The 20,532-nt window shown below is 42.1% G+C and overlaps 3 non-coding genes across 3 annotated transcripts; all 3 read left to right on the top strand.

The window, feature by feature from the left end:
* The first annotated feature begins 4,101 nt into the window (after nucleotides 1-4,101).
* trnat-cgu lies at nucleotides 4,102-4,173 on the top strand. The gene has a single exon. It is a non-coding gene; the product is annotated as a tRNA-Thr (tRNA).
* A 9,478-nt stretch (nucleotides 4,174-13,651) lies between these two features.
* Nucleotides 13,652-13,723, top strand: trnat-cgu. The gene has a single exon. It is a non-coding gene; the product is annotated as a tRNA-Thr (tRNA).
* Nucleotides 13,724-19,218: 5,495 nt separating this feature from the next.
* Nucleotides 19,219-19,290, top strand: trnaa-ugc. Its single transcript has one exon. It is a non-coding gene; the product is annotated as a tRNA-Ala (tRNA).
* Nucleotides 19,291-20,532: the final 1,242 nt, after the last annotated feature.

The raw sequence follows: 20,532 nt of genomic DNA, 5'->3' as shown, positions 1-20,532 counted from the left end.
CCACAGGGTCAAGGTTAGGCTTGCACGGATCGGGAGGACCTTAGAAACGTACCTGAGGTCGAATTGTGCTTCTCACCCTAACGGTTCTCTCACTGTCACCCAAAACCAACTGACATTAAGGGCCAGGCTTCATTTTGGTTCTGCTTTTTTTCAAGGTCAATGCACTCAGAGCGAGCTACGGTCAAGCGGGGCGTCTCGTTGAACTCGGCACAGTCTGGAGACTATGGTGATGCCATTTTTTGTGTTGATTTCAGAATGGCATTTTGGTGATGGTCCCTCTCCGTTTAAACATATTGCTAATGTAGAAAAGTCAACTAGCAAATCAGTGTCCATCAGTCAATTAGATGTCATTCTGACACCAAACTGATACCAATTGACACCAAACCCACTTTTTCCAACTCATTTAGAAGCCAACTATCACATATGTCAGAGCAGGCCCATAATTCACAGCGCCTTTAGTTTAAAACATAATAAAAACGTAAAACACATAGTTACGTTCTAGCTGCGGGTCCAGGTCGGACATTATGTGAAGGCCTATGTGAGGCGACCCCGAATCCCGAGATTCGGCTCGATAGGTCCTTCGGTGCCCGAGTAAAACCCTAATTGGTGCTGAAAATCCACTTTTTTCAATGCATTACTATGGGGTCCTTGAATGAGCTATCGGACCGAAACGTTGGGGTCCGTCTCTATGGGCCGAGCCGGTTTCAATGCACCTAGTCTTGTGTCTCTGAGACTTTTCTAAATGTCGCCATTTTCGTAATGGTCAAAATGAATTGAAGTCATTGCAAATGTACGAGGCTATTTCTCGGTCCGAGAACCTTCTAGAGCCACCTAACTCACCACGCACTATCGACCCGCAGTCTAGAACAGGTTTCTAAAGTTTGAACTCTAGGTCTGACGGTTCTTTTTTAGCTCGAACAAAGCTAACTATTGGAGGCACTGTCTGTCTCTACAAACCCCAATACGTCCCTCCTTCCAAGTTGTGTGTCTGTGTGATTTAGTTTTCCTTTGAAATTTTATGGGACAAATGACTGATTTACAGTTCATGGGGGTTGCCTAATCACACATATGAAGTTTTGGACATATCTGACTTTTTTAACCCCTCAAAACAGCCCTTGAGACACCAATTAAGGCACTTCCGGTTGGCACAGGAAGCTATAAGTCAACACATATCCTCACTGGGCTATGCTTTTACAGAATCCTGAGTTTTAAGTCCTTACGTTAAGAATTGACTGATTTACACAGGGTTGAATGCACTATGTCTATCAAACTGCAGGCAGGTAATGGAAAAACACTTTTAGGGTGATTTTAACCACTTCCGGTTGGTCCAGGAAGCTTAGAATCAACACAGGTAGACCTCATACTGGCCTGATGGACTGTTACCAAAGACAGGTTCATACGGCATTCATAACCCATATAGGCTTCAGGTTGAATTTAGGGGTGCAGGCAATGTATTCCTATGGGGAGAGAAGTCAATGCAAACTCTTTGAAGTAAACACCTTCTTTTAACTATTAAGGGTTAATGCCACACGGTCAACGTTAGACTTGCACGGATCGGAAGGACCTTAGGAACATACCTGAGGTCGAATTGTGCTTCTCACCCTAAAGGTTCTCTCACTGTCACCCAAAAGCAAATGACGTTGTGGGGCAGGCTTAATTTTGGGCCTACTTTTCTAATGGTCGCTGCGCTCAGACCGAGCGAGCTACGGTCAAGCGGGATATCTCGTTGAACTCAGCATGGCCTAGAGATTATGGCAATGCCATTGCCTGCTCTCTGTGTCTTTAAGCACCGCACTTTTTAACTCCATCCTTGCTGTGTGTGCGTGTGAGAGCTTTTCTTTGACATCTGCTGGGAGAAATGACTGATTTACAGTTTAGGAGGGTTACCTGGTCACACATATGAAGTTTTGGAGAGATGTGACTTTTCTAACCCTTCAAAACAGACAGTGTGACCCAATTAAAGGCACTTCCGGTTGGCACAGGAAGCTATAAGTAAACACATGTCTTGATTGACATAAACACTTACAGAATCCTGAGTTTTAAGTCTTTAAGTTAAGAATTGACTGACCTACGATCTACACAATGTTGAATGCAGTCATTTTCACCTTTGAAGGTTATGTACATCAAAACTCCTTTTGGGTCAATTTAAACACTTCCGGTTGCTCCAGGAAGCTTAGAATCGACACAGATAGACCTCATAGTGGTCTGATGGACTGTCATAGAAGACAGGTTCATTAGGCATTCATAACCCACATAGGCTTCAGGTTGAATTTAGAGGTGCAGGCAATGTATTCCTATGGGGAGAGAAGTCAATGCAAACTCTTTGATGTAAACACCTTCTTTTAACTGTTAAGGGTTAATGCCACAGGGTCAAGGTTAGGCTTGCACGGATCGGGAGGACCTTAGGAACGTACCTGAGGTCGAATTGTGCTTCTCACCCTAACGGTTCTCTCACTGTCACCCAAAAGCAAATGACATTGAGGGCCATGTTTCATTTTGGTTCTGCTTTTTTTCAAGGTCACTGCACTCAGAGCGAGCTACGGTCAAGCGGGGCATCTCGTTGAACTTGGCACAGTCTGGAGACTATGGTGATGCCATTTTTTGTGTTGATTTCAGAATGCCATTTTGGTGATGGTCCCTCTCCGTTTAAACATATTGCTAATGTACAAAAGTCAACTAGCAAGTCAGTGTCCATCAGTCAATTAGATGTCATTCTGACACCAAACTGATACCAACTGACACCAAACACACTTTTTAGGCTTTGTGTGTCTTTAAGCACCGCACTTTGTCACTCCATCCTTGCTGTGTGTGTGTTTCTGTGTGTGTGTGAGAGAGAGAGCTTTTCTTTGACATCTGTTGGGAGAAATGACTGACTTACAGTTTATGGGGGTTGCCTAATCACACATATGAAGTTTTGAAAAGATCTGACCTTTTTAACCCTTGGAAACTGCCACTGTGACACCATTTAAGGCACTTCCGGTTGGCACAGGAAGCTATAAATAAACTCATATCCTGATTGGGGTATGCCTTTACAGAATCCTGAGTTTTAAGTCTTTACGTTAAGAATTGAGTTATTTACGGAGGGTTTAGTGAGTGTGTGTTATTTCAGAAAATCATAGAAAATCACAGAAATCTCGCAGAGCTCCGCAGCACACTTTAAAAAGATTCGTAAGAACACCATGCAACTGGATCTGTAACCGTTGAAAAAAAACACCTATCCGTGAACATCACCAAGGTGTCGTTGTACGATTTCTCTTAAATGACGATAGATAAATGGCTGGTTCTTTTTTGTTGACACCGGAGGCTCCTTGACTTTGACGTGAAGTGGAAAAATAATTTCTCTATTTTCATTTTGGACCTTTAATCCCAGATAAATGGCCATAACTCAAAAACAGTTGAGGCCTAGACGCCATCTTGTTCGGGGCCAACTGCCCATTATGCCAAACATACGCTCACCGAGTTTCGGCTTCGAAATATTTTCAGTTTTCGAGATAAGGCCCCGTCGTGAATCGTGATGTTTTGTCCAATAGCAATATGATTGCTTATGCCCTCTTGTGGGATATTCCGGGACAGCGGAAAAATGACCAAAAACGTATTATTTTTGTAAAACGGAAACCGAATGTCCGACAAAGTTCATTTGATGACTTCCTGGTAGGTCCGGCCCTGCCGCTCGGCCCGACGCCGTCCGCGAATTTTAGAAACGATTTCGGACGTCTAGTAAGGGACCGTACATTTGCAATATGGACTTCTTCACTAACCATACAGGTACTGCCGAAATCTTCCCTTAAGGTATGTTAGTACATTTATAGAACAGAAGTGGCATGGTTGCAAACTTTTATGGCATCATTTTCAAAAACTGAAGTTCATGTTTTCGATCCCTGTCCGTACCTGTTTTAAGAATTGCTGCTATCATTTCATTGTAGTTTCAATGGAGTGGTGTATATATAAAGTACAGTGTATTGATATTGCGTTTATCTGCAAATTAAATGGGATGGAATCTCAGAGGGGATGTATATGTATGTATATGTATGTATATGTATGTATATGTTTATATATATATATATATATATATATATATATATATATGTTGCAGTATAGTGTGGCATGGTGGCCAAGTGGTAAGGCGTCGGTCTCGTAAACCGAAGACTGTGGGTTCAAATCCCATCCGTGCCTTTATAGAAAAGGCTTCAAATTCCATGGAAATTTACATTAATTGGAGGACTTTGTAGAAGAATCATGTTGTATCAATATTTGAACACAACTATTATATTAAGGGGAAGTAGAGCCAGTTGGCCCCGAACAAAATGGCGTCTAGGCCTCAACTGTTTTTGAGTTATGGCCATTTATCTGGGATTAAAGGTCCAAAATGAAAATAGAGAAATTATTTTTCCACTTCACGCCAAAGTCAAGGAGCCTCCGGTGTCAATAAAAAAAGAACCAGCCATTTATCTATCGTCATTTAAGAGAAATCGTACAACGACAGATTGGTGATGTTCACGGATAGGTGTTTTTTTTCAACGGTTACAGATCCAGTTGCATGGTGTTCTTACGAATCTTTTTAAAGTGTGCTGCGGAGCTCTGCGAGATTTCTGTGATTTTCTATGATTTTCTGAAATAACACACACTCACTAAACCCTCCGTAAATAACTCAATTCTTAACGTAAAGACTTAAAACTCAGAATTCTGTAAAGGCATACCCCAATCAGGATATGAGTTTATTTATAGCTTCCTGTGCCAACCGGAAGTGCCTTAAATGGTGTCACAGTGGCAGTTTCCAAGGGTTAAAAAGGTCAGATCTTTTCAAAACTTCATATGTGTGATTAAGCAACCCCCATAAACTGTAAGTCAGTCATTTCTCCCAACAGATGTCAAAGAAAAGCTCTCTCTCTCACACACACACACAGAAACACACACACAGCAAGGATGGAGTGACAAAGTGCGGTGCTTAAAGACACACAAAGCCTACAATGGCATTTACATATTCTCTAGGCCGTGCCGAGTTCAACAAGATGCCCCGCTTGACCGTAGCTCGCTCGGTCTAAGCACAGCGACCATTAGAAAAGTAGGCCCAAAATGAAGGCTGGCCCTCAATGTCATTTGCTTTTGGGTGACAGTGAGAGAACCGTTAAGGTGAGAAGCACAAATCGACCTCAGGAACGTACCTGAGGTCCTCCCGATCCGTGCAAGCCTAACCTTGACCGTGTGGCATTAACCCATACCAGTTAAAAGAAGGTGTTTACATCAAACAGTTTGCATTGACTTCTCTCCCCATAGGAATACATTGCCTGCACCTCTAAATTCAACCTGAACCCTATGTAGGTTATGAATGCCTTATGAACCTGTCGTCTATGACAGTCCATCAGACCACTATGAGGTCTACCTGTGTCGATTCTAAGCTTCCTGGAGCAACCGGAAGTGGTTAAATTGACCCAAAAGGTGTTTTGATGTACATAACCTTCAAAGGTGAAAATGACTACATTCAACCCTGTGTAGATCGTAGATCAGTCAATTCTTAACTTAAAGACTTAAAACTCAGGATTCTGTAAGTTTCTATGTCAATCAAGACATGTGTTTACTTATAGCTTCCTGTGCCAACCGGAAGTGCCTTTAATTGGGTCACATTGTCTGTTTTGAAGGGTTAGAAAAGTCACATCTCTCCAAAACTTCATATGTGTGACTAGGTAACCCTCCTAAACTGTAAATCAGTCATTTCTCCCAGCAGATGTCAAAGAAAAGCTCTCACACACACACACAGCAAGGATGGAGTGATAAAGTGCGGTGCTCAAAGACACAGAGAGCAGGCAATGGCATAAACATAATCTCTAGGCCGTGCCGAGTTCAACGAGATAACCCGCTTGACCGTAGCTCGCTTGGTCTAAGCGCAGCGACCATTAGAAAAATAGGCCTAAAATGAAGCCTGCCCCACAACGTTATTTGCTTTTGGGTGACAGTGAGAGAACTGTTAGGGTGAGAAGCACAATTCGACCTCAGGTACATTCCTAAGGTCCTCCCAATCCGTGCAAGCCTAACCTTGACCGTGTGGCATTAACCCTTAATAGTTAAAAGAAGGTGTTTACATCAAAGAGTTTGCATTGACTTCTCTCCCCATAGGAATACATTGCCTGCACCTCTAAATTCAACCTGAAGCCTATGTGGGCTATGAATGCCTAATGAACCTGTCTTCTATGACAGTCCATCAGACCACGATGAGGTCTACCTGTGTTGATTCTAAGCTTCCTGGACCAACCGGAAGTGGTTAAAATCACCCTAAAAGTGTTTATCCATACCCTGCCTGCAGTTTGATAGACATAGTGCATTCAACCCTGTGTAAATCAGTCAATTCTTAACGTAAGGACTTAAAACTCAGGATTCTGTAAAAGCATACCCCAATGGGGATATGTTTTGACTTACAGCTTCCTGTGCCAACCGGAAGTGCCATAATTGGTGTCTCTTGGGCTGTTTCGAGGGGTTAAAAAAGTCCGATCTTTCCAAAACTTCATATATGTGATTAGGCAACCCCCATGAACTGTAAATCAGTCATTTTCCCCGTAAATTTTCAAAGGAAACCTAAATCACACACACACACAGCTTGGAAGTAGGGACCCATTGGGGTTTGTAGAGACATACACTGCCTGCATTAATTAACCTTGTTGGAACTTTTAAAGAACCGTCGGACCTAGAGTTCCGGAACTTTAGAATCCTGTTCTAGACCTCCGGTCGATAGTGCGTGGTGAGTTACGTGGCTCTAGACAGTTCTCGGACCGAGAAACAGCTTCATACATTTGCAATGACTTCTATTCATTTTTGCATCACGAAAATGGCGACATTTAGAAATGTCCCAGAGTCGCAAGACTAGGTGCATTGCGACCGTCTCGTCCCATATAGACAGACCCCAACGTTTCTGTCCGATAGCTCATTCAAGGACCCCGTAGCAAGTCATGGAAAAAAGTGGATTTTCAGCACCAATTAAGGGTTTTGCTCGGACACCAAATGACCGATCGAGCCGAAACGTGGGATTCGGGGTCGCCTCAGCAAGGTCTACACGTAACATAAGAAATGGACCCGCAGCTAGAACGTAACTACGTGTTTTATGGTTTTCTTATGGTTTGAACCGAAGGCGTTGTGAATTTTGGGCCAGCTCTGAAGTATGTGATAGTTGGCTACAAAACGAGTTGGAAAAAGTGGGTTTGGTGTCAATTGGTATCAGTTTGGTGTCAGAATGATATCTAATTGACTGATGGACGGTGACTTGCTGGTGACTCTTGTCCATTTGCAATATGTTTAAACAGTGAGGTACCATCACCAAAAGTGACATTCTGAAATCAACCCTAATGAGCCATTGAGATGAACCAGAATCACTGCCCAGCCATCCCGAGTTCATCCGGCCAGTCAATTTCACATTCCTGCAGGATTTTTATAGCATGACAAATTCGTGATGGTACCTGCCCATTGAACCATATTGCAAATGCACAGTGACTTTGCAAAAGTGAGAAAACATAAACAAATGGACATGATGAAATCAACACAACGAGTGATGGAAAGGTACAACTCTCACTGCTCGGCCATCCTGTGTCCATCAGGCCAGTCAATTTTGCATTTTTGAGCATGTCAAATTTCATATGGTAAATGCCCATTGAATCATATTGCAAATGCACGTGCACTTGCAATATGATTGCATAGTGAAAAAACATCACCAAATGGACATGATGAAATCAACACAACGAGTGATGGAATGGAACAACTATCACTGCCCGGCCATCCTGTGTTCCCATAGCGGGCATTAATATCAGAATGACCGGTGAATGCATTTACAACCATATTTTTATTTTTGGGTTACCAGGTGCCTATTTTCAATCACCAGTTGCACAACAATGCGTATCCATCAGAATATTTTAAACAGTCCATAAAGCACTCAGGACGGCCCCCATAGATAGAGGGCCGTAGTAGGGTACTCCCATAGCGGGCATGGACAATAGGAGTCCTGGTAAATGCATTTACAACCATATTTTTATATTTGGGTTACTAGTTGCACGTGCATTTGCAATATGATTCTATAGTGAAAAAACATCACAAAATGGACATGATGAAATCAACACAACGAGTGATGGAAAGGAACAACTATCTCTGCCAGGCCATCCTGTGTTCATCAGGCCAGTCAATTTTGCATTCCTGCAGGATTTTTATAGCATGACAAAATCGTGATGGTACATGCCCATTGAACCACATTGCAAATGCACAGTGACTTTGCAAAAGTGAGAAAACATAAACAAATGGACATGATGAAATCAACACAACGAGTGATGGAAAGGAACAATTATCACTGCCCGGCCATCCCGAGTTCATCAGGCCTGTCAATTTTGCATTTCTGCAGGATTTTCGAGCATGTCAAATTTCTTACAAACTGACACTAAACTGACACCCACTTTTTCCAACCTGTTTAGTAGCCAACTATCACATACTTCAGAGCTGGCCCAAAATTCACAACGCCTTTTGTTCAAACCATTAAAAAAACATAAAACACATAGTTACGTTCTAGCTGCGGGTCCATTTCTTATGTTACGTGTAGGCCTAGCTGAGGCGACCCCGAATCCCAAGTTTCGGCTCGATCGGTCATTTGGTGTCAAAACCCTAATTGGTGCTGAAAATCCACTTTTTTCCATGACTTGCTACGGGGTCCTTGAATGAGCTATCGGACAGAAACGTTGGGGTCTGTCTATATGGGCCGAGACGGTCGCAATGCACCTAGTCTTGTGTCTCTGAGACATTTCTAAATGTCGCCATTTTCGTAATGGTCAAAATGAATTGAAGTCATTGCAAATGTACGAAGCTGTTTCTCGGTCCGAGAACCGTCTAGAGCCACGTAACTCACCACGCACTATCGACCTGAGGTCTAGAACAGGATTCTAAAGTTTCGGAACTATAGGTCTGACGGTTCTTTAAAAGTTCCAACAAGGTTAACTAATGCAGGCAGTGTATGTCTGTACGCACCTCAATGGGTCCCTACTTCCAAGCTGTGTGTATGTGTGATTTAGTTTTCCTTTGAAATTTTATGGGAAAAATGACTGATTTACAGTTCATGAGGGTTACCTAGTCACACATATGAAGTTTTGAAAAGATATGACCTTTTTAACCCTTGGAAACTGCCACTGTGACACCATTAAAGGCACTTCCGGTTGGCACAGGAAGCTATAAGTAAACCCATGTCTTGATTGACATAGAAACTTACAGAATCCTGAGTTTTAAGTCTTTAAATTAAGAATTGACTGATCTACGATCTACACAGTGTTGAATGTAGTCATTTTCACCTTTGAAGGTTATGTACATCAAAACACCTTTTGGGTCAATTTAACCACTTCCGTTTGCTCCAGGAAGCTTATAATCGACACAGGTAGACCTCATAGTGGTCTGATGGACTGTCATAGAAGACAGGTTCATTAGGCATTCATAACCCACATAGGCTTCAGGTTGAATTTAGAGGTGCAGGCAATGTATTCCTATGGGGAGAGAAGTCAATGCAAACTCTTTGATGTAAACACCTTATTTTAACTGTTAAGGGTTAATGCCACAGGGTCAAGGTTAGGCTTGCACGGATCGGGAGGACCTTAGAAACGTACCTGAGGTCGAATTGTGCTTCTCACCCTAACGGTTCTCTCACTGTCACCCAAAACCAAATGACATTAAGGGCCAGGCTTCATTTTGGTTCTGCTTTTTTTCAAGGTCAATGCACTCAGAGCGAGCTACGGTCAAGCGGGGCGTCTCGTTGAACTCGGCACAGTCTGGAGACTATGGTGATGCCATTTTTTGTGTTGATTTCAGAATGGCATTTTGGTGATGGTCCCTCTCCGTTTAAACATATTGCTAATGTAGAAAAGTCAACTAGCAAATCAGTGTCCATCAGTCAATTAGATGTCATTCTGACACCAAACTGATACCAATTGACACCAAACCCACTTTTTCCAACTCATTTAGAAGCCAACTATCACATATGTCAGAGCAGGCCCATAATTCACAGCGCCTTTAGTTTAAAACATAATAAAAACGTAAAACACATAGTTACGTTCTAGCTGCGGGTCCAGGTCGGACATTATGTGAAGGCCTATGTGAGGCGACCCCGAATCCCGAGATTCGGCTCGATAGGTCCTTCGGTGCCCGAGTAAAACCCTAATTGGTGCTGAAAATCCAATTTTTTCAATGCATTACTATGGGGTCCTTGAATGAGCTATCGGACCGAAACGTTGGGGTCCGTCTCTATGGGCCGAGCCGGTTTCAATGCACCTAGTCTTGTGTCTCTGAGACTTTTCTAAATGTCGCCATTTTCGTAATGGTCAAAATGAATTGAAGTCATTGCAAATGTACGAGGCTATTTCTCGGTCCGAGAACCTTCTAGAGCCACCTAACTCACCACGCACTATCGACCCGCGGTCTAGAACAGGTTTCTAAAGTTTCGGAACTCTAGGTCTGACGGTTCTTTTTTAGCTCGAACAAAGCTAACTATTGGAGGCACTGTCTGTCTCTACAAACCCCAATACGTCCCTCCTTCCAAGTTGTGTGTCTGTGTGATTTAGTTTTCCTTTGAAATTTTATGGGACAAATGACTGATTTACAGTTCATGGGGGTTGCCTAATCACACATATGAAGTTTTGGACAGATCTGACTTTTTTAACCCCTCAAAACAGCCCTTGAGACACCAATTAAGGCACATCCGGTTGGCACAGGAAGCTATAAGTCAACATATATCCTCACTGGGGTATGCTTTTACAGAATCCTGAGTTTTAAGTCCTTACGTTAAGAATTGACTGATTTACACAGGGTTGAATGCACTATGTCTATCAAACTGCAGGCAGGTAATGGAAAAACACTTTTAGGGTGATTTTAACCACTTCCGGTTGGTCCAGGAAGCTTAGAATCAACACAGGTAGACCTCATACTGGCCTGACGGACTGTTACCAAAGACAGGTTCATACGGCATTCATAACCCATATAGGCTTCAGGTTGAATTTAGGGGTGCAGGCAATGTATTCCTATGGGGAGAGAAGTCAATGCAAACTCTTTGAAGTAAACACCTTCTTTTAACTATTAAGGGTTAATGCCACACGGTCAACGTTAGACTTGCACGGATCGGAAGGACCTTAGGAACATACCTGAGGTCGAATTGTGCTTCTCACCCTAAAGGTTCTCTCACTGTCACCCAAAAGCAAATGACGTTGTGGGGCAGGCTTAATTTTGGGCCTACTTTTCTAATGGTCGCTGCGCTCAGACCGAGCGAGCTACGGTCAAGCGGGATATCTTGTTGAACTCGGCATGGCCTAGAGATTATGGCAATGCCATTGCCTGCTCTCTGTGTCTTTAAGCACCGCACTTTTTAACTCCATCCTTGCTGTGTGTGCGTGTGAGAGCTTTTCTTTGACATCTGCTGGGAGAAATGACTGATTTACAGTTTAGGAGGGTTACCTGGTCACACATATGAAGTTTTGGAGAGATGTGACTTTTCTAACCCTTCAAAACAGACAGTGTGACCCAATTAAAGGCACTTCCGGTTGGCACAGGAAGCTATAAGTAAACACATGTCTTGATTGACATAAACACTTACAGAATCCTGAGTTTTAAGTCTTTAAGTTAAGAATTGACTGACCTACGATCTACACAATGTTGAATGCAGTCATTTTCACCTTTGAAGGTTATGTACATCAAAACTCCTTTTGGGTCAATTTAAACACTCCCGGTTGCTCCAGGAAGCTTAGAATCGACACAGGTAGACCTCATAGTGGTCTGATGGACTGTCATAGAAGACAGGTTCATTAGGCATTCATAACCCACATAGGCTTCAGGTTGAATTTAGAGGTGCAGGCAATGTATTCCTATGGGGAGAGAAGTCAATGCAAACTCTTTGATGTAAACACCTTCTTTTAACTGTTAAGGGTTAATGCCACACGGTCAACGTTAGGCTTGCACGGATCGGGAGGACCTTAGGAACGTACCTGAGGTCGAATTGTGCTTCTCACCCTAACGGTTCTCTCACTGTCACCCAAAAGCAAATGACATTGAGGGCCATGTTTCATTTTGGTTCTGCTTTTTTTCAAGGTCACTCCACTCAGAGCGAGCTACGGTCAAGCGGGGCATCTCGTTGAACTTGGCACAGTCTGGAGACTATGGTGATGCCATTTTTTGTGTTGATTTCAGAATGCCATTTTGGTGATGGTCCCTCTCCGTTTAAACATATTGCTAATGTACAAAAGTCAACTAGCAAGTCAGTGTCCATCAGTCAATTAGATGTCATTCTGACACCTAACTGATACCAACTGACACCAAACACACTTTTTAGGCTTTGTGTGTCTTTAAGCACCGCACTTTGTCACTCCATCCTTGCTGTGTGTGTGTTTCTGTGTGTGTGTGTGAGAGAGAGCTTTTCTTTGACATCTGTTGGGAGAAATGACTGACTTACAGTTTATGGGGGTTGCCTAATCACACATATGAAGTTTTGAAAAGATCTGACCTTTTTAACCCTTGGAAACTGCCACTGTGACACCATTTAAGGCACTTCCGGTTGGCACAGGAAGCTATAAATAAACTCATATCCTGATTGGGGTATGCCTTTACAGAATCCTGAGTTTTAAGTCTTTACGTTAAGAATTGAGTTATTTACGGAGGGTTTAGTGAGTGTGTGTTATTTCAGAAAATCATAGAAAATCACAGAAATCTCGCAGAGCTCCGCAGCACACTTTAAAAAGATTCGTAAGAACACCATGCAACTGGATCTGTAACCGTTGAAAAAAAACACCTATCCGTGAACATCACCAAGGTGTCGTTGTACGATTTCTCTTAAATGACGATAGATAAATGGCTGGTTCTTTTTTTGTTGACACCGGAGGCTCCTTGACTTTGACGTGAAGTGGAAAAATAATTTCTCTATTTTCATTTTGGACCTTTAATCCCAGATAAATGGCCATAACTCAAAAACAGTTGAGGCCTAGACGCCATCTTGTTCGGGGCCAACTGCCCATTATGCCAAACATACGCTCACCGAGTTTCGGCTTCGAAATATTTTCCGTTTTCGAGATAAGGCCCCGTCGTGAATCGTGATGTTTTGTCCAATAGCAATATGATTGCTTATGCCCTCTTGTGGGATATTCCGGGACAGCGGAAAAATGACCAAAAACGTATTATTTTTGTAAAACGGAAACCTAATGTCCGACAAAGTTCATTTGATGACTTCCTGGTAGGTCCGGCCCTGCCGCTCGGCCCGACGCCGTCCGCGAATTTTAGAAACGATTTCGGACGTCTAGTAAGGGACCGTACGTTTGCAATATGGACTTCTTCACTAACCATACAGGTACTGCCGAAATCTTCCCTTAAGGTATGTTAGTACATTTATAGAACAGAAGTGGCATGGTTGCAAACTTTTATGGCATCATTTTCAAAAACTGAAGTTCATGTTTTCGATCCCTGTCCGTACCTGTTTTAAGAATTGCTGCTATCATTTCATTGTAGTTTCAATGGAGTGATGTATATATAAAGTACAGTGTATTGATATTGCGTTTTATCTGCAAATTAAATGGGATGGAATCTCAGAGGGGATGTATATGTATGTATATGTATGTATATGTATGTATATGTTTATATATATATATATATATATGTTGCAGTATAGTGTGGCATGGTGGCCAAGTGGTAAGGCGTCGGTCTCGTAAACCGAAGACCGTGGGTTCAAATCCCATCCGTGCCTTTATAGAAAAGGCTTCAAATTCCATGGAAATTTACATTAATTGGAGGACTTTGTAGAAGAATCATGTTGTATCAATATTTGAACACAACTATTATATTAAGGGGAAGTAGAGCCAGTTGGCCCCGAACAAAATGGCGTCTAGGCCTCAACTGTTTTTGAGTTATGGCCATTTATCTGGGATTAAAGGTCCAAAATGAAAATAGAGAAATTATTTTTCCACTTCACGTCAAAGTCAAGGAGCCTCCGGTGTCAATAAAAAAAGAACCAGCCATTTATCTATCGTCATTTAAGAGAAATCGTACAACGACAGATTGGTGATGTTCATGGATAGGTGTTTGTTTTTCAACGGTTACAGATCCAGTTGCAGGGTGTTCTTACGAATCTTTTTAAAGCGTGCTGCGGAGTTCTGCGAGATTTCTGTGATTTTCTATGATTTTCTGAAATAACACACACTCACTAAACCCTCCATAAATAACTCAGTTCTTAACGTAAAGACTTAAAACTCAGAATTCTGTAAAGGCATACCCCAATCAGGATATGAGTTTATTTATAGCTTCCTGTGCCAACCGGAAGTGCCTTAAATGGTGTCACAGTGGCAGTTTCCAAGGGTTAAAAAGGTCAGATCTTTTCAAAACTTCATATGTGTGATTAAGCAACCCCCATAAACTGTAAGTCAGTCATTTCTCCCAACAGATGTCAAAGAAAAGCTCTCTCTCACACACACACACACAGAAACACACACACAGCAAGGATGGAGTGACAAAGTGCGGTGCTTAAAGACACACAAAGCCTACAATGGCATTTACATATTCTCTATGCCGTGCCGAGTTCAACAAGATGCCCCGCTTGACCGTAGCTCGCTCGGTCTAAGCACAGCGACCATTAGAAAAGTAGGCCCAAAATGAAGGCTGGCCCTCAATGTCATTTGCTTTTGGGTGACAGTGAGAGAACCGTTAAGGTGAGAAGCACAAATCGACCTCAGGAACGTACCTGAGGTCCTCCCGATCCGTGCAAGCCTAACCTTGACCGTGTGGCATTAACCCATACCAGTTAAAAGAAGGTGTTTACATCAAACAGTTTGCATTGACTTCTCTCCCCATAGGAATACATTGCCTGCACCTCTAAATTCAACCTGAACCCTATGTAGGTTATGAATGCCTTATGAACCTGTCGTCTATGACAGTCCATCAGACCACTATGAGGTCTACCTGTGTCGATTCTAAGCTTCCTGGAGCAACCGGAAGTGGTTAAATTGACCCAAAAGGTGTTTTGATGTACATAACCTTCAAAGGTGAAAATGACTACATTCAACCCTGTGTAGATCGTAGATCAGTCAATTCTTAACTTAAAGACTTAAAACTCAGGATTCTGTAAGTTTCTATGTCAATCAAGACATGTGTTTACTTATAGCTTCCTGTGCCAACCGGAAGTGCCTTTAATTGGGTCACATTGTCTGTTTTGAAGGGTTAGAAAAGTCACATCTCTCCAAAACTTCATATGTGTGACTAGGTAACCCTCCTAAACTGTAAATCAGTCATTTCTCCCAGCAGATGTCAAAGAAAAGCTCTCACATACACACACAGCAAGGATGGAGTGATAAAGTGCGGTGCTCAAAGACACAGAGAGCAGGCAATGGCATAAAAATAATCTCTAGGCCGTGCCGAGTTCAACGAGATAACCCGCTTGACCGTAGCTCGCTCGGTCTAAGTGCAGCGACCATTAGAAAAATAGGCCTAAAATGAAGCCTGCCCCACAACGTTATTTGCTTTTGGGTGACAGTGAGAGAACTGTTAGGGTGAGAAGCACAATTCGACCTCAGGTACGTTCCTAAGGTCCTCCCAATCCGTGCAAGCCTAACCTTGACCGTGTGGCATTAACACTTAATAGTTAAAAGAAGGTGTTTACATCAAAGAGTTTGCATTGACTTCTCTCCCCATAGGAATACATTGCCTGCACCTCTAAATTCAACCTGAAGCCTATGTGGGCTATGAATGCCTAATGAACCTGTCTTCTATGACAGTCCATCAGACCACTATGAGGTCTACCTGTGTTGATTCTAAGCTTCCTGGACCAACCGGAAGTGGTTAAAATCACCCTAAAAGTGTTTATCCATACCCTGCCTGCAGTTTGATAGACATAGTGCATTCAACCCTGTGTATATCAGTCAATTCTTAACGTAAGGACTTAAAACTCAGGATTCTGTAAAAGCATACCCCAATGAGGATATGTTTTGACTTACAGCTTCCTGTGCCAACCGGAAGTGCCATAATTGGTGTCTCTTGGGCTGTTTCGAGGGGTTAAAAAAGTCCGATCTTTCCAAAACTTCATATATGTGATTAGGCAACCCCCATGAACTGTAAATCAGTCATTTTCCCCGTAAAATTTCAAAGGAAAACTAAATCACACACACACACAGCTTGGAAGTAGGGACCCATTGGGGTTTGTAGAGACATACACTGCCTGCATTAATTAACCTTGTTGTAACTTTTAAAGAACCGTCGGACCTAGAGTTCCGAAACTTTAGAATCCTGTTCTAGACCTCCGGTCGATAGTGCGTGGTGAGTTACGTGGCTCTAGACAGTTCTCGGACCGAGAAACAGCTTCATACATTTGCAATGACTTCTATTCATTTTTGCATCACGAAAATGGCGACATTTAGAAATGTCCCAGAGTCGCAAGACTAGGTGCATTGCGACCGTCTCGTCCCATATAGACAGACCCCAACGTTTCTGTCCGATAGCTCATTCAAGGACCCCGTAGCAAGTCATGGAAAAAGTGGATTTTCAGCACCAATTAGGGTTTTGCTCGGACACCAAATGACCGATCGAGCCGAAACTTGGGATTCGGGGTCGCCTCAGCAAGGTCTACACGTAACATAAGAAATGGACCCGCAGCTAGAACGTAACTACGTGTTTTATGTTTTTTTATGATTTGAACCGAAGGCGTTGTGAATTTTGGGCCAGCTCTGAAGTATGTGATAGTTGGCTACAAAACGAGTTGGAAAAAGTGGGTTTGGTGTCAATTGGTATCAGTTTGGTGTCAGAATGATATCTAATTGACTGATGGACGGTGACTTGCTGGTGACTCTTGTCCATTTGCAATATGTTTAAACAGTGAGGTTCCATCACCAAAAGTGACATTCTGAAATCAACCCTAATGAGCCATTGAGATGAACCAGAATCACTGCCCAGCCATCCCGAGTTCATCGGGCCAGTCAATTTCACATTCCTGCAGGATTTTTATAGCATGACAAATTTGTGATGGTACCTGCCCATTGAACCATATTGCAAATGCACAGTGACTTTGCAAAAGTGAGAAAATATAAACAAATGGACATGATGAAATCAACACAACGAGTGATGGAACGGAACAACTATCACTGCCCGGCCATCCTGTGTTCCCATAGCGGGCATTAATATCAGAATGACCGGTAAATGCATTTACAACCATATTTTTTTTTTTGGGTTACCAGGTGCCTATTTTCAATCAGCAGTTGCACAACAATGCGTATCCATCAGAATATTTTAAACAGTCCATAAAGCACTCAGGACGGCCCCCATAGATAGAGGGCCGTAGTAGGGTACTCCCATAGCGGGCATGGACAATAGGAGTCCTGGTAAATGCATTTACAACCATATTTTTATATTTGGGTTACTAGTTGCACGTGCATTTGCAATATGTTTCTATAGTGAAAAAACATCACAAAATGGACATGATGAAATCAACACAACGAGTGATGGAAAGGAACAACTATCACTGCCCGGCCATCCCGAGTTCATCAGGCCTGTCAATTTTGCATTTCTGCAGGATTTTCGAGCATGTCAAATTTCTTATGGCATTTGGCCCCCAAAAAAGTGACTTTTGACTTTGACTTTTGACTTCCGATGAAATCATATTGTAAATGGACAAATCATATTCCTTATGCACAAGTTTAAATTATTTTTTTAAATGATAATAAAATACAACTAAAGTATGTTGATACAGTTCTTATATGTGTGTAATTGACACAGAATCTGAAAGAATTTCGAAAAAAACGGTCCAGAAAGCACTTTATTAAGGGTGTGTGAAGTTTTTTACAAAATTTTGACATTTTTGACTTTTGACTTTTGACTTCCTATGAAATCATATTGAAAATGGACAAAACATATTACTTATGCGCATGTAAAAAAATAAATATATATATGATAATAAAATTGGACAAAAGTATATTCATACAGTTCTTACACATGTGTAATTGACAAAAAAATTGAAAGAATTTCGAAAAACGGTCCAGAAAGCACTTTTTTAAGGGGTGATAAGTTTTTGACAAAAAAATCATTTTTTCAAAATGTTGCTTTTGGACGTTGACTTGGGTTACATTTCCAATATGAAAAACCAAGGTGGAGCGGATTCGCCACCTGTTGGATTTTTAAAGTGTTACAACTGGCAATTGCCATATGGCATTTGCAATACACTTTGCATGAATCAACGCCGAATTGGGTGGTATTGGACAATGTGTATATGGTTTGTCCGATGCCAATGACTTCCCATTCATTTTTGTCCAATACAGGGGGTATTCCCTTACCTACAGTATTCCCCAACTTGTCTTTTGAGAGTATTCACTTGTTAAATTAGCTTTTGCACAACTCCCACTTTGCACAATGTTGACATTCTAAGAATGAAATAGATGAGCAAAGCCATCTGTTTTTGTTAAGTGAAGCACATGGGTTCAATCCCTGTTCGACATTTATGGTAGATAGCTGATATTATGGAAATGTACTTTCATCACAACAGTGTAAAGAAAAGGTCAATTGTCTTGATATGGCCACTGCGACCTGTATGCTCTAGTCGGCTGGCCCTCGCTACATATTCATCGCCAGAACCACTGGCTCCAGGTCATCTGTAAGTCTATACTCCACCTTATCAAGGCAATCACAGGCGGCCTAGTCCTTGAGCAGCAGTCCCTTCCAGCTGCAGTCAGAGCAGGAGATGCCCATCTGTAAATAACCCACCCAATCTACCTACCTCATCGCCATATTGTTTTTATTTACTTTCTGCACTTTTGCACACCAGTATTTCTACTTGCACAACATCATCTGCTCATCTATCACTCCAGTGTTCATTTGCTAAATTGTGACTACTTCAGTACTATGGCATATTTATTGCCTTTTTTTAAAATCCCTTCTATTTTGTTATTGACTGTGAGCTAGTTTGTTCCATGTGTAACTCGTCGCCGGAACCACTGGCTCCAGGTCATCTGTAAGTCTATGCTAGGTAAAGCTCCGCCTTATCAAGGCAATCACAGGCGGCCTAGTCCTCTCGCAGCAGTCCCTTCCAGCTGCAGTCAGAGCAGGAGATGTTCACCCCTCCGCGTCCAGACTGCAAATGAATTGCACTGCTTTGCTTTACCTTGGTCAGGTCGCAGTTGTGTATGAGAACTTGTTCTTAACTGGCTTACCTGCTATAATAAAGGAGAAATTTAAGAAAATAAGAAACAGTTTTTTCCTTCCCAGAAATGGGGTGTAGCTCAGTGGTAGAGTGCATGCTTTGCATGTATGAGGTCCTGGGTTTAATCCCCAGCTTCCCCATGTTTTTTTGCAAAGACCCAACTTCTACTTTCCAGAATGTTGAAATTCTAAGTAGGAAACATAGATGTGCTAAATAATTTGGTCTTTTAATCTGAAGAACATGCATTCAATCCCTGTTAGTACATTTATAGAACAGAAGTGGCATGCCCATCTGTAAATAGCCCACCCAATCTACCTACCTCATCGCCATATTGTTTTTATTTACTTTCTGCACTTTTGCACACCAGTATTTCTACTTGCTGTTGATAATAGGATATGTAGATGGGTGAGCCGGTCAAGGATCGATTCAGACAAAGTGGTAAATTGTTATGACAAGCGACAGTTTATTCAGAGTGAAGATATCTCGTACAGCGTAATTACGACTCTCCCGTTCGCTCACACAGAACAGCAGGAAAAGAGAGCGTTTGTATTCAGTACACCACTAATATACAGAACAGAAAGTAGGTTGATTCTGGAAGATCGGATCTTTGGATTGGTTCAGGCTCAAGCTGGGGTGTAGTCTTCCGTCATTGGCTCAGTTGTCTGTCCGTCATCGTAGAATCCCTCCATGCCTGTTCTCAGTCACACAATGTTCAGCTAGAAAAAGGAGGTTATGTGTGTGCGCTGGTTTGTCTCCAAGTCAAGGTTGTCTCTCCCTATTCTGTTTCTCCCTGCCAATGTGTGTAGGAGTCTTATCTGTATGTCCTCGGTAGTTAGTGTGTAATGTGGGAGCTATCCTGTAGGGGACCCCACAGGCTTTACTGTGAGTTGTAGCCATGTATTTAGCAGTAGGTCGGTCACCTGCATAAGAAATAGCAATTCTTTACAAAACCCTCTCTTCACGTCTCACCAGAGACGTGACACAACCTAACTAGATACAGACACAAAGAGAAACGTCTCCCAAAGGGACTATGAAATAAGGTATTAAACAGAAATAGATATATGTATTGCCATCATGTTCTCCATTCAATCCCACTATGTACTAAGTTGGCTACCAGCCACCTAGGAACTTACAACCCTCATTTAACAGAGCGGAGAACAGCTCAATATAAAAGTAAAATGATTGTCCACATAAGCCAACTTTTTCCAGCAGGAAAAAGTTGTGATTCCCTCTCTTCACATCTCCTAAGAGATGTGATATAGTCCAGATACATTACTCCAAGCAAAAACGAAAACATAATCCAAAAAGTAAAAATAGCCAAAACAAGGTAAGTCTATACGGAAATGGCCCACAAAGAAAAAATCATTTCCCCCTCTTCCTAT

The sequence above is a fragment of the Oncorhynchus gorbuscha genome, linkage group LG03 (assembly GCF_021184085.1).
Source record: "Oncorhynchus gorbuscha isolate QuinsamMale2020 ecotype Even-year linkage group LG03, OgorEven_v1.0, whole genome shotgun sequence".
Taxonomy (NCBI): Eukaryota; Metazoa; Chordata; class Actinopteri; order Salmoniformes; family Salmonidae; genus Oncorhynchus; species Oncorhynchus gorbuscha.
This window is presented reverse-complemented; position numbering and strand designations above follow the sequence as displayed.